This window comes from Neomonachus schauinslandi, chromosome 9, assembly GCF_002201575.2.
Source record: "Neomonachus schauinslandi chromosome 9, ASM220157v2, whole genome shotgun sequence".
Taxonomy (NCBI): Eukaryota; Metazoa; Chordata; class Mammalia; order Carnivora; family Phocidae; genus Neomonachus; species Neomonachus schauinslandi.
Window position 1 is genome coordinate 52,939,098 of NC_058411.1, and position 12,105 is coordinate 52,951,202.

General features: G+C 34.3%; 1 pseudogene; it reads left to right on the forward strand.

The window, feature by feature from the left end:
* Positions 1-1,671: 1,671 nt before the first annotated feature.
* Positions 1,672-1,771, forward strand: LOC123325793 (annotated as a pseudogene).
* The last annotated feature ends 10,334 nt before the right edge of the window (positions 1,772-12,105 follow it).

The following is a 12,105-nucleotide window of genomic DNA, read 5'->3' on the forward strand; positions in this document are numbered from 1 at the left end:
TATTAAATTTATAGTCATAGAGTTGTTCATAGTATTTCTTTATTCTTTTAATGTCCATGGGATCTTTAGTGATGTCTCTTCTTTCATTACTGATATCAGTAATTGTGAACTATCTGTTTTTCTAAGTTACTCTGGCTAGGGGCTTACAGATTTTACTGATCTTTTCAAAGAACCAGCTTTTGGTTTTGTCTCTATTGATTTTCTGTGCTCAATTTCATTGATTTGTGTTCTAAGTTCATCTAATGTTTATTCTTTTGGAAAACATTTCCTGAGTTTTGGCATATGCTTGATAATCTTTCAAGCTCATGGAAATGAGTAATGAAACAGACGAAATCTCACACCAAAATGGCATGTAAAATATTCCTGTGACAAAAATGAGCATGACAGAATGTAGACCTTATAGATAATATAAAGACTAATAGTTTTTAGTCTGAGTGTTGATTTTTTTATAGATTCTAATTTGTTGATCAAGATGAAGAGGAAAAAGTAAATTTGTGGAGGTCCTTTATGAGGTCATTCAGTAGTTCAGATGAAATTTGAATTAGGTCACTTGATTAAGATTTGTGGTGGTAGAATTGGAGAAGTGAATTGACTTAAGAGAGGAATTTATTGGTACAATTAAGTTACATGTATGTGAATATGAAGACATACATGTATGAGAGATTAAGTTACATGTATGTGAAGACCAAGTATGTTGTGTCAAGTATAATACAGATGTTATTTTTTAGCTTGTGGAATAGATGTATAGTTTTTAGAAACAGGAATTGTTCACTCATACTAAATAGTATTTAAAATAATACAAGTGCTCCAAGTAAGCTGCCATTTTTGGTATCAGCTTCCCCCCACCTCCCACACACTTTTTTTTTTAAATCAAATATTACCTATTATTTGCTAGCTCAAAAATGAGTTGGAATGTCTTATTTTAGGAATTATTATGAAAGATTGTGCAAAGTAAAGCCTTGGTATCTCTGTATCCATTAGGTAATATTTGTAGAGCAAAGTATATCAAATATATACTTTATTTGTGAGGACACTAAAGCATTAATAAATTCTATATCCTTCTAAAAATTTAGCACTATTATTTGAATAATAAATCTTTTACTTTCTTACATTTTGCTATTTTAGAATATTGGGCAACATCTTAATTTTAAGATGCTTAACAGTAATACATTTAGTAATATAACTTGAATCTTTCTATGTTTGCTCTGCTAAGTAAACATGCTGTTCAATACCTATTGCTCATATTTTTGAAAACCAAGAATATACTTTTTAACCTACTCATAAAGTAGTTTACAAGTAGGTAATGCCATCTGTCTAATAATTAATATGTATATTAGTGACTCATATTAGTCTCTTTCTGCTAGAATACCTTAGCTTGCTGTATATCAAATGTATGTGTCCTATACTTCTATATAGCAGTCTTTGGTCTTTAAAATAATATATCAAACTGAAAGTTACCATAAAGACTTTACTTAGGGAATCAATTTCTAGTATGTATTTAAAGCTCAACTCATTTGGTGGTCAACTTTTTCTGTCTGCTAACATGATTAAAATAAAAATTAAGAACATTAAATTATACATCAAAAATTTTCTATAAGTTTTTTTTTTTTTAGTATTTCCACAACAGTATATAGAAAAAGCAAGATTTATATTACAAAGAGAATATTATGCTCACTTTGGCAGTCCAAATACTAAAATTGGAATGATACAGAGATTAGCATGGCCCTTATGCAAGGATCACATGCAAATTTGTGAAGCATTCATATTTAAAAAAATTTTTAAAAAGAGAAATGTTTTCTGCACCTCTAAATGTTTTGAAACCATTATGCCGTGAGAAAATTCAATTTAGATAAAAATTGATTTTTTTTTTAAAGATTTTATTTATTTATTTGACAGAGACACAGCGAGAGAGGGAACACAAGCAGGGGGAGTGGGAGAGGGAGAAGCAGGCTTCCCGTTGAGCAGGGAGCCCGATGTGGGTCTCGATCTCAGGACCGTGGGATCATGACCTGAGCTGAAGGCAGACGCTTAACGACTGAGCCACCCAGGCGCCCCAGAAATTGATTTTTATGATTAACTCCTAAGGGATATTTTTTATTAGTTCAATGTGTTCATTGAATAATAATTTTTAAAAAACCTCAGTTTTAGAGATCAATGTAACATTTATCTCTGCTTTTTTTCTTTCTTTCTTTGTTTTCCAATGCAATTGATTTGGAATAGTGAATTGTGTTATATTTGAGGTCTGATATACTGGGCTGAGCTTTGTCTAAGAACATCATTTGTGTCATGGATTTTGAGTGGTACGTTTTGACTGCTAAGAAGTGCTTGAGCTATTTTTACTCACTTGGCCAGCCCTACTTGCGAGAAGTATAATGCATTTTTTTCAGGTGACTGACAAGATTTAAGAGTGCAGTTAGAAACATTTTGTAGACATTGGCCTAAAGGGTGGCCTCTCAGACATTCTTTGACCTACTTTTTAACAAGAAATCACACAAAAATCTGTTGCTCATTGGGATAATGGAGCTTAGAGTCTAGGGGTACCTAATTACACTACAATGTTAATTATGAATATTATCAAATGCATTTTACATAATCATTACTTCTTAGGATCAGAAGCATCAGGGAATACAAAATACTGTGTTTTAAAGTTTTTCTAGTGATCGTTTTCTACCCTTTGTCCTAATGGCATAAAGTATCAGGTTTGACTTACTCAATATGTTAATTCAATGTAAATTTCCTCTGTGGATTATATTTATTTCGTGGTCAGAACAAAACTGTGCTTCTCAGACAACTGGGTTTCTTTTTAATTCTTTAATTTCACCTCATGTGTCAAAATTATAATGAAGATACATGGTATTTTATCTCCTGTGCCATTCCCCTGGGTCATATCACGTTATGATTGTCTGTGTGATTAGGTTACTGATGTTACCGGGCACATCCTGCTTGATCTGCTTATTTCTTGAGACACATTCTCTCAAAGAGAAAGAGCAGAGCAGATCAGATCTTCTGCATCTTAACATCTTTAAGGAATTCTTTTCGTATTTTCCCATAAAATTGTTTTAAGAGAGGATTTATCCACTTTTGAATCTTTTAAGTATAAATTAACAGTTACAAAAACTTATAGAACAGATATATAGTGCTTTTTATCATGCTTATGAGATGATTGAATAACACATATAGGAAATAGTATGTGTCATATTGTCAAACAACAAAAAATATTAAATAGGTAAAAACCAAGATTCGTGTTATGAACACCATCATGAGTACACATAAAAGGAATATATATTGTCTAATGTTGCTAAGTAATGTATATCTCAATCCAGGTAAATTATAAGATAGGCAATCATTAATTGAATCACAGGACATAAATGAATGAATGATTTATAGATTCCAACTTAATAACAAATAGATATTATTTCCTACAGATTGTTTGGCCTTTGAAGAATTGCAATAAACTGTCTTTAATCCTACACCCTGAAATGGAGATTTGCTTACAGCAAGTTTATTGGGGGGGGTCCTCTCAGTATCAAAACCTGTACTATAGATTGAATGTTTGTGACCCCCAAATTCATACACTGAAATCCTAACCCTGAAGGTGACGTTATTAAGAGGTGGGATTTTTGGAGGTGATTATTTTATGGGGTGGAGCCCTCATGATTGGGATTAGTACCCTTATAAAAGAGACCCGAGAGAGTTCCCTCACCCCTTCTGCCAAGTGGGGTTACAGAAGGAAGAGGGCCTCATCTGACACCACATCTGCTGGTGCCTTGCTCTTGGACTTCCCAGCCTCTGGAACTGTGAGAAATAAGCCTTTTGTTCATAAGCCACACAGTCTGGTATTTTGTTATAACAACTCGAATGGAATAAAACGTCCTGTGAGGGAGGGGATGAAGGAAGCAGGGTCTGGTACACATACATACTGCAGTGCTACAAGGAGTGCTGCACCTGGGTGGCCCCGGGAGTTGGGAGCTGAAACAGGCGGGCGGGGGCTTAGCATCCATGTATAGATCAGGAACTGGGGAAGATTTTCAAGCCAGGCTGAGGCAGCTCTCTTGGGTTGGTGAGAGTTCTAGGGGAGGCATTCAGTTGTGAACTGGCAGCAGGTGACGCTTGTAAACTGAGGAAATAAGGGCCCTAATCCGAAGTTAGGGAAAGTACAGGCGGCACACCCTAGCATCTACTACTGACCAATAACCCAGTATATCCTGGTGATGTTCAGAACTTTAATATAGTTTTCTAATTATCATGAAGAGGTAATGACCATTTATCAAACCAACTAATGTTTAAAGGTGGTGCTTATTTAATAATGGTTTAAACAATACGGTAATGCAGTGAAATGAAACCATTTAAATTTCCCAAGAGAGGGCAGCTGGGTGGCTCAGTCAGTTAAGCATCTGTCTTTGGCTCAGGTCATAATCCCAGGGTCTTGGGATCGAGTCCCACACTGGGCTCTCTGCTCAGTGGGGTGTCTGCTTCTCCCTCTGCCCCTTCTCCCTGGCATGTGTGCTCTCTCTCTCAAAAATAAATCTTTAAAAAAATAAATTTCCCAATACAGATAAATATAAAAGTGAACTATACATTGTTAAAATAGAAGACTCAAGTTATAAATGCAGCAGGAACTTCTTTAAAAAGACAGTAAGATTAAAAAGAAAATGTAAAATGTGCCAAAATATTAATAGCAATATGTGTTTTAGGTGTTTGTCAGAGCAAAGTTTTTTTTAATACACTTTCAATTTTTATCAATGAGCATATTTTATTTTGATAAATAAGTGATTTTAAAAATTAATAATGACTGGAGGCATAGCTTAGTATGTGTAAGTTCAAAAGGGAGATATAGAAATCATGACATTATTCAATACTAGGCTTCAGTGTAATTAAAGACAGACACACTGCATACTCTTTGGATGATTTTGCAAGCTTTGGATTTCTTGGTTTTGGTTTACTTTGTTTCTGGGCATTCCCTTGTTATTTTTAGCTTGGTTATTTGCCCTGTAGGTTGCATATTATTTATGCTGAATCAAGACCATACTGTCCTGAAAAGCAGTGTACTATTCTCTATATAATTTTTGATGATAACAGGAATTTTTCAACTTCATGTTGCATTTCACTGCATGGTTAAGGAGTTTATCCAGATCTCTTTGAGTGGTTTTGCTATTTTGCTCTTTCATATCCCAGGTTTTACAGTATTATGTAATAGTCCACCGTACTCCTGCTCTTCAGTTTTTCTTGCCCATGGATGGTGATCTCTAATAACTTTTCTAGGAAAAAGTGAGGCATTTAAAGCTTTGGGATATGTGAGGCATTTTTGGAAGAAGGGTGTTAGGAGAGAGAGCGAGAAAGAAAAGAACATACATTGAAAAGAGTTACGGGGAGGAAGCAAAATCGTGACGGAAAATAGAAAAATGATTTCCAGTTAGTAAGTCTGTCTTCATTCCAGTAGCAAGAGAAATAGCATGTAAACCCCTTATCGCCTCTGCTGCAGGGCTAACACCATTTCCTAGACGTGTAGGCGAAGGCTGTGCTGCTTTAATTTTAGTGCAAGGATATCTGTGCTCTAAACCTAGGTCTTAATAAGGTAAATGGTCTGTTTTAGATATCTCCTATCTAAACACAGTGCTTTTGTATTAGCTGCATTTTCACGTGATAAATTCTCTAGGCTCTCACCCAAATATATGGATGTGTGTATATGAAATAATTGTTCCTATAATTGTGCTCTGCCTGGCCTCAAAGTAGATATTGAAATGTTTATCATCCCTGGCTTGTTTCTTGTTATTAGAACATAGTAGTTCCGAAAACTCACCAGTGAATTATATATTTTTAAGCTGCTCCTTATTAGCTGCTTATCCACCAAAATCAGACAGTGACATATTTTATGAAAAAAATTTAGTATTTCTAAATATCTATTATATAGTATTTATCTTTACTGTCTTAACTGGATAATATGGGTAACTAGTTCCTCTGTAATAGATGAATGGAATTTATATATTGTATGCAAAAAGAAAAAATATATAAAATCTAGGAAAAGACAGATTCATAAGGAAAAAGTTAATATACCCTTAAAATGTCAAATCTTTATTACTTTACAGAAGTCAATATATAAAAAAAATCCCTTTGATATAAGTAGTATTGTTAATAGTATATAAATAGCTTACATTTTATTCTGCAGGTGAATATGCCTTGTCACAGAGAGGCAAAGGAAGGATATTGGTAATGTCCTCTGTATATAAAGTTAGATTTTAGTTAAGATTTTAAAAGTGACCTAGTAAACCTCAAAGGCAATGAATCTATGCATCCTACCGAGCATAGAACAATAGTTGGTGTCTATAATTATCTTGAGAGAAGTGATTCAAATAGCATTAAAACAGGCTGAAGCATGTTTTTTGATTGTGCCTTTTTTCCCCTTTAATTCCAGTATAATTAACATACAGTGTTGTATGAGTTACAGGTGCACAATAGAGTGATTCAAGAATTTTATACATCACTCAGTGCCCATCATGATAAGTGTGTTCTTAATCTCCTTCACCTGTTTCACCTGTCCTCCCATCTACCTCCTGCTTTCATACATACAAGGCATCTAGATATATGGGTATGTGGGGATCATACTATGTAGGAAGAAGCTCTGCATTTGGATGTGGTGGTATCACTAGTCATTATCTAAGAAAGTGGCATAGAAAAATAGATAAAATAATTACATTTAATATTTGTTTTATAGATGGATATAAATAAATAATACCTTGATCATTTTGGTCACTCTTGCCATGCTGGCTTCCCAGAACTGAAAGTGTGTGGACTGGAAGTTTCACTCCGCTGTGAATAACTTGAATCCAACCAAAAGATTAGTCTGTGCAATTTGTTGAGTAGTGGATGTGTCAGTTTGGCAACTTCTCAGATTCAAGTTCAGTTTAGTTGTTTCCATCTCCTTTTTTTCTCTCTTGTGCTTTATTCTTCTAAACTAAGAGCTTCTTATCTAAGATACAGATGAAAAATGGAAATTCAAAGAACAGTGCTGAAGAAAATGCAAATGTATGTTTTGACGACAAAAATGTGTAGGTTATCCCATAAAATAGTATGGAACAACCAAGGGAAATTATATAAAGCAGTAAATGGTGGTGGATCATAGTGAATTTGCAAAATGACAAGGGAAAATGTTATTGCCAAAAAGACCAAACAGCATAGGATAAATATTTTAAAATGACAGCATCAAACTATGGTCATATTTTTTAAAGGTGTTAAGGCAGGTGTTTTAAGATCCTTAAGGAACTTAGTAAATGCTCATTAAATACAAGTTGCTACTATTATCTGCCATATATCTTTTTTTTAACTTAAAAAAAAATTTTAGAGAGCGAGGGAGAGGCAGAGGCAGAGAGAGAATCTTTTTTTTTTTTTTTTTAAGATTTTGAGAGAGAGTGAGCGAGAGAGTGGGTGCATGGGAGAGGGAGAGAAATAAACTCCCCACTGAGTAGGGAGCCCAGTGCGGGGCTGGATCCCAGGACCCTGGGATCACGACCTGAGCCAAAGGCAGCCACTTAACCGACTGAGCCACCCAAGCACCCTAAGAGAGAATCGTAAACAGACTTTATGCCCAACATGGATCCTTACATGGAGCTTGATCTGATGACCCTGAGATCATGACCTGAGCCAAAATCAAGAGTCAGATGCTTAACTGAATGCACCACCCAGGTACTCCTATATATGTCTAGTATTATCTTTCCTGTAGGGACTTTATCACAAATAGGTAGGGTTGCTGCCCTTTAATATTCTTAGAAAATAAACATAATCTATGTATTTAAAAATAAATGTTAAATAAAACCTATTCTGATGTGTTTCCCCCCCCCCCCCCCAAGTGAGAAAAAACCCCTTCACTTCTCTGGACTGCCTTAGAAAAATCCAAACAGACTTACATCTGTTAGAGAATTACTGCTAGAGAGTAATAGAGGATGTAAATATTGTCAACATTTATATCTACATTTGGGATGTGGGCTACTAAAGAGACAAAGTGAAATTTAAGGGCCACAATAAGTAGCTAGCAGATTTGCGAATATTTTATGGCTTTTAAAATGAAAGATTTAAATACATAATCATAGTAATCTCTTCTTTTTATTTTGGATTAATTAAAACATGTTTACTATATAACATGACTTTTAAAATCTAGTTAATAGTGACATACTGCTAAATGTGGATAATGGGGTCTCCCTCCTCCCCCCAGAATATGGTCTTGCTCTGTCTTCTGTGTATGAAGGTGAAGGACAGGGAAACCCAAGCAAATCCTCTCACTTGCTCTGGGACCAAATAAAATTTCTGATAGGGTTCCTTCTTCCCTACCCCCTGCTTTCCAGTCTCTTTCCTTTCCTCCTTTCTTCCTTCCTAACATCACTGAATACTTATGATGGTACTGTGCTACCCACATAATCATTTCTTCTTGATTTTGATTTTTCTTCCTTTTCCAATATAAGAAACTATGCTATATGATCTTAGAAGAGTGGCCATGAGGGGTGCCTGGGTGTTGGATAAGCGTCTGCCTTTGGCCTAGGTCAGGATATCAAGGTCCTGGGATTGAGCCCCATGTTGGGTCTCTCTGCTCAGTGGGGAGTCTGCTTCTCCCTCTCCCTCTGTCCCTCCCCCCACCACTCATCTTCTCTCTCTCTCAGATAAATAAAAAATCTTAAAAAAAAAAAAAAAAAGTGGCCATGACCGATCACAAAATCCTTCATCTCCAATTCCAAAACACATTTGAACAAATTCTTTGTTGCGATTATCAGTTATCTACAAACATCATTAATGCAACATTTTTATTTAGCTGGGCAATTTAACTTTATTTTTTTTCTGAATAAGTTATGCTCATTGATTCATCCTTTAAGCAAAACTTCAACAGAATCATCTGAAATTAATGAAAACAAAACATAATTTACCTATATTCTTAATTTAATCTTATTTTAAAATATCAGTTGGAAAAATTGTTTCTCTAAAAATTTTAAATAAATGCTTGGCAAATTCCATTATAAAATATAGAGCAAGTATTTGTTGAACATTTATGTCTTCATTAATTATTTGTTGAGTGCTAAATAGCACTTGTGACTCTGTAGGTGTTGTGGTGATTTTCAACTGGATATCCCAATCCTCCAGAAACTGAGTCTATAGGACGCAGACATGTACAGAAATAAACTTTATGGGAAAAACTATGAAAACTATTTACCAAAGAAGAGAGGTAGATGATCTGCAGAGACTGACCTCATAATCCTTGAATCTTCTCATTTTTGATATTTGTGAGATGAAAAACATAAGGAAGTTAGAAAGCCATACAAGGTCCATATAAGTTCAAGCTTAGTATCATGCTCAATAAATTCTACAGAAGTTCAGAAGGAGCAGTTCTTTCCATTTATGAGAGTTTATGATAGGCATTACAAGAAGAAAATGGAACTTGATAAGGCAAAGAATGGGGAGGAAATTCAAATGAAGATAGCAGGCTCTGTCTCTAAAGCAAGATGAATTGAACTCCTCACTTTGATCCTCTTGTGCAGATACTGTTTTGCTGCAGTAAATGTTTGTAAGGTGGTTTTTTTTTTTTAAGTTTTTATTTAAATTTCAGTTAACATACAGTGTAATGTTAGTTTCAGGTGTAGGGTTTAGTGATTCATTTACATACAACACCCAGTGCTCATCCCAACAAATGCCCTCTTTAACACCCATCACCCATTTAACCCATCCCTTCACCCACCCCCCCTCCAGTAACCCTCAGTTTGTTCTCTATAGTTGAGAGTCTATTTTCTGGTCTTTCTCTCTCTTTTTATTTTTTATTTTTTTACCCCTATGTTCATCTGTTTTGTTTCTTAAATTCCACATATGAGTAAAATCATATGGTATTTGTCTTTCTCTGAATGACTTATTTTGCTTAGCATAATACTCTTTAGATCCATCCACATTGTTGCAAATGGTAAGATTTAATTATTTTTATGACTCTTCTATATTCCATGTGGTATGTATATACCACATCTTTATCCACTCATCAGTCGATGGACATTTGGGCTCTTTCCATAATTTGGCCATTGTTAATTATACTCCTATAAACATGGGGGTGCATGTATCCCCTTGAATCAGTATTTTGTATCCTTTGGGTAAATACCTAGTTGTGCAATTGCTGGATCACAGATGTGGAGAAAGGGGAACCCTCTTACACTCTTGGTGGGAATGCACACTGGTGCAGCCATTCTGGAACAGTGTGGAGGTTCCTCAAAATTTAAAAATAGAACTACCCTGTGGCAGGGTTTTCATTGAAGCTGTGTCCTTGTCATTTCTGAGCAGAAAAGTTAGGAATAATCTGAGAATCAGGAAATTTCCATTCTGGTACACTGGTTGACATTATTGTGTGTGTGACATTTGCACAAGAAATGAAATCTAGTTTCTTGATATAGGAGATGAGGATAATATTGAATATATCTGTGTTGCTTACAGGATGTTATAACCATGAAATTAGATAAAAGCCTTGAGAAATTAATGTATAATCTCCCTCCCCCCTCTTTTGTAAACTAACTTTGGGCTATATAGGCATAACAAAAATGCAAATAGTTTATTTCTCCTTTCCTCCACTGATGCCTTCCCTATAGTCTCTTCCTCTCTTCTCTGGAATTATTAAGACATATCATTCTAATACTGAAAAATTGTATATGATGAATTTCCAAGATAAACAGTCCTTATATTAATAGGTGTTTGGTACAAAAACTTTACTTCAAAAGTTATCTTTTTGGAAATTCTGAAATACCTTATAAAATTCCTAAGGCAGTTATTATAGTGCGTTTAACTAATGTGGAATCTGAGTTAAGTTATATAGCACAAGGCTAATTAATGGCAAAGTTAAAACACAACCTGAATTCTGGAATCCTATTTCATTGTTTCTCCTGAGTGTGTAGAGCAGTATGTTTGTTTTAAACTTTTATTATGTTTCAAAAGGGAAAGTATTGTCAATGAGAACCACTTTTAATTGCATATCACTCGCTGTTTACTTTAGCTAATCAGAGCATTAGTTCCCCTGTGGGGAAAATTAACATTTATAAGATATATCAAAGATCTTGTCAGTTTATCATATCTCTGGAAAGTGTAAGCCTGCTTTCTAACTAAATCTATGCACAAATTAAGTAGTCAGAGTTATAAATGTACCTTCAATTCATTTGCATTATGCTTGTCTATTTTTTGTTGTATGATATATTTTTCTAAGTACTTACTTCTGTTGCATAATTAAAAATAAACATCTAATTATTTTCCACTATAACCACCCAACTCTTTAGAGAGATTTTTGATGATCTACCAAGTGTTTGATTTAATTTTTATATAACTAGTAAGAAGCTTTAAAATATTAAACTGTATGGGCTTGAAATTAATTACTTTGGACCTTATTTTCAGTGCTTAGTATAATACTAAGCATGAACAAGGAGTTATTAAATATTCCTAACATTACTACATACAATACTGATAATTATATCCAGAGTGGAAATTCAATTACAAAACTTGACATCCACGACAAAGTTCGTTGCAAAGAGGCTATCTACCTTGATGATTTCAAATTGTTGCTAGGATTCTTGATTTATTATTCTATAGAAGTCAGCTGATTCCATTTGTTAAACTGTATATGGAAATTATTAAAGCATTACATATATTTACATACATATTTGTATATTTGACTTTTAGGCTGACTTTCTAACCATACTCAGCTAGGCTTATTGGAAGAGAAATTTAGTAAAATACGTATGATTTGAACTCAAGCAGTAGTTTCAAACAGTATTTTTAAAAAGCAGTTTTATTTATCAGCGCCATTTAATCTAGAAGGAAAAAAAACAAAACAAAAAACAACACACACAAACATTATTTACCTGTCCTTTTGAACATGACCTAGAGACCTATTTTAAGACATTTTAGAAAGTGGTTAATAATTAACATGAATGGGGTGTTGGGAGTACATGACAAGGGAAAGTTGAGAGATAATCTGTTAAAGTCTAAACAAAATCCTTTATGGAGGCCCAAAGATTTAAATTGGCTGTAGTGATGTGAGAAGAATATTTTATTCTCTGGTATACATAAAATTTATTGTTCTGGCCGGGTAGATGCAATTTATTT